The sequence below is a fragment of the Morone saxatilis genome, unplaced genomic scaffold (assembly GCF_004916995.1).
Source record: "Morone saxatilis isolate NCDOM2014 unplaced genomic scaffold, NCSU_SB_2.0 Contig3, whole genome shotgun sequence".
Lineage (NCBI taxonomy): Eukaryota > Metazoa > Chordata > Actinopteri > Moronidae > Morone > Morone saxatilis.
This window is the reverse complement of record NW_023339873.1, coordinates 3,507,902-3,510,845: the sequence shown is the minus strand read 5'-3', so window position 1 is coordinate 3,510,845 and position 2,944 is coordinate 3,507,902. Positions and strand designations below refer to the sequence as shown.

General features: G+C 37.0%; 1 protein-coding gene across 1 annotated transcript in view; it reads right to left on the bottom strand.

Annotated features, from left to right (window-relative positions):
* The window catches only part of LOC118336878, a gene marked incomplete at its 5' end in the record, with an annotated part of 16,073 nt that overhangs the window by 6,129 nt on the left and 7,000 nt on the right, over window positions 1-2,944 (bottom strand).

The window sequence follows — 2,944 nt, the reverse complement described above, 5'->3', positions numbered from 1 at the left end:
GAACCAGAAAATATTTCACATTTTTACTTGAAAAATGACTGAAATGATTAAATCAGAAACATCGGAGCACGTGTGAAAGTTAAAAGTGGTTATTTATTATGATAGGGATCTATATCGCCCAATAAGCTATAAAGTATAGTGATGTAGTGATGAATACACATAGACACTAAAACTGAAAGTGACTACTTCATACACAGGTGACTACACCACCTGCATAACCACAGGAACCACAATGGTTGGCAATGGTGAATAAGTCTTAAGATTCTTTACTTAGGTTAAAGTGATAATACCACAGTGCAGAGATTATTTATCTTTTATCTTTATTTAAGTTCAATACTGTCAGCAAAATGCACGTAAAGTGTCAAACCTACTTCATTATGCAGTAAAATGGCCCCAGGCAGTGTTGTTACTAATAGATAACAGGTAAGAAGTGGTGGAGGTGGAGCTCATTTTAACTGCTTTACTGGGTATTTAAATCTATAACAATGCATATTATTTCCCAGACTGATCAGATGTCGACTAATATCTTAATCTATGAGCTGAATAGTAACAATAGTTGTTAAATAAAAAAACATAAACAAACATGGAATGGAAATAAAAGCACCTTAAAAGTACCAAACTAAATGTACTTAGTTACGTCCCACCACTGGAAATCCCCTAAATTATTCTTTTGATATTTGGGTTGTGTCTTATTTCACTTTTAATAAAGCAAAATGTTCTTCATTGCTCGACATAAACCACGATGCACAGGAAACGAGAGATTGTCCTGTTGCCATCTTTGTTTGAGTCAAGGAATGGCTCAACATGTTAGATTTAGTTAAATAATTTGTGTTTGCAGGACAGAAAAGTCTTCAAAACACTGTTAATATGCTTATTTAAAACAAGAAAAGCTGATTTATAGAGAAAAATATGATAGAAGGCAATACTTTCTATTCATAAAAGCACTTAAAGGACCACTGTTGTGGTTTATCGACAGTTTGCTACGTTTACTTATAAACCTGTTGTTAGATTAAAAACATCTCATGACACAATAAAGTTGTAATGTCAGTTCAAATATATCAGTCGGTCCAAATCAGATGTATAGAAGTAACAATGAATTTGAAAGGTATTTTATGTATTTGAAGCATTAGCTAACAAATGTGTGCTAGAAATATCTAGAAGACCTTGAGAAGCAGCAGTGAGCACTTGAACGCATCATTTTAAAGGGACAGATGACTCAAGGGAAGAGGAGAGAACGTGACCGGAAAGACGGCGGAGGCAACCACCAAATAAGGAAACTCTTCATTCACGTTTTTTCCAGTCTCTTCCTCCTCAAGCTGTCACAGCTACACTTCTACTTCTCCTTTCCTCGTCTTCTTCTTCTGAACAGAAAGTAAATATTCAACACTGAATTATTGCATTTATTGTTTGTTTTTGTGACTACTGCATGTTTATTTTAAAAAATCCACCTTAAAAACCAAACTGCTCATGTGCGTGTGAGCTCTTTAAATTTCACATCAGTGCTAAAAGATCCAGAATACATAAAAACTACACGCTCTAGTAAGTAAATTACAACCTTTATGCAAGCAGAGGTCAGTTGAGTTTGTTGTAAAATAAAATATAGTTTTTGTTGTTTTTATGTTTTATTTCATCTCTGTTAGTTAAACACCAAATGCAACCAGCTATGGGGTCAAAGTTGTCACATCCAACCAACACGTTTTGTCTCAGAAGTCTCACAGATACACAAGCTTATGAGAAGCACCTGAAGGCAACACGAGACCTGTGGCCTGTTAGCACTTATTAACCCACTCACGTTTTTTTTTTAAAGGTGGTGCAGTCCTCTGACAGCAGATAACACATGCATTATAAGTGCAGTATATTATATATGACACTAAAGGCCGAAGTAATTGTTTAACAGACGCGTTAGAAGTGAATAAACGTGCCTTCTTCACATCCCGCAGTGTAAACTTTAGATTTCTACTGCATCTCTGAAACCCTGCGTGGATTTTCTGCATCACATTTACTGCTTTTTTACTGTTTCTCCTCTTTCAGACACAATAGTCTCTTTCTCTGCCGACTTGGTTTTTCCTCAGGCTGCGTTTTTGCTGAGTCACCGAGAGGCCATTAATCTTTAACTATAGGCAAACTGAGACTAGGCGGCAGGCCAACATGCAGAGCGAGCTACAATTTTATGAACAAATACCTTTTTGACAATTTCAGACAAAACGTTGAGATTTCTATTTTAAGTGCTACATGTTTGGTCTCTTTCCAGCAGACTAAACAGCAGCTTTCATTATTAGTAGAAAACCCCTAATTCCACTGTGAACAGGTTAGCTGTACGCCATGTTCTGGGTCTGCAAACAGACAATAGTCCTCTTCTGTTGAATCCATTGTGAACTCTCTGTGCATATCTAATGCAGGATCTCACGGTCCAACATCATGTGAGAGCACGTGAGGACAAAGGTCCTACTGCGGCCAGACTGCAGCCGAGTCACATCTGATTCACTCTCAGCTTTTTATTTTTTTAAATTACAAATGAGAATCTGTTTGCAACAAACACAAACTCTCAGCAGTCAGTGTAGCAGAGCGCCTGAGCAAAGCAGCAGGAAGCTCCCAGGTGAAAACCTGAGGACAGATTGTTCTGTGCTTTAGCTCGAATGCTCATTACTCTGTATTTGTTTAGATATATTCTAATTTAAATTATTTTGGGTACTAATGCAGGTATGTTTGGCCTGTTTAATGCCAGTTACAGATGGCCCCTCGGTCAGATATCTATTCCTCGTCTCCACTAGAAACTAGATTAAAGGTTAAGGCCGGTGATATTCTATATTTTTCTTAATGTTGACATATCCCTTAAAGAGAAACTCAACAATGACTTTACCCTACAAAAAAAGCACTGTGTATTCAAAGAGAAAAAAGCTCCACTGATGTCCAAAGACTATTAGAAACACATCAATGAGCCACA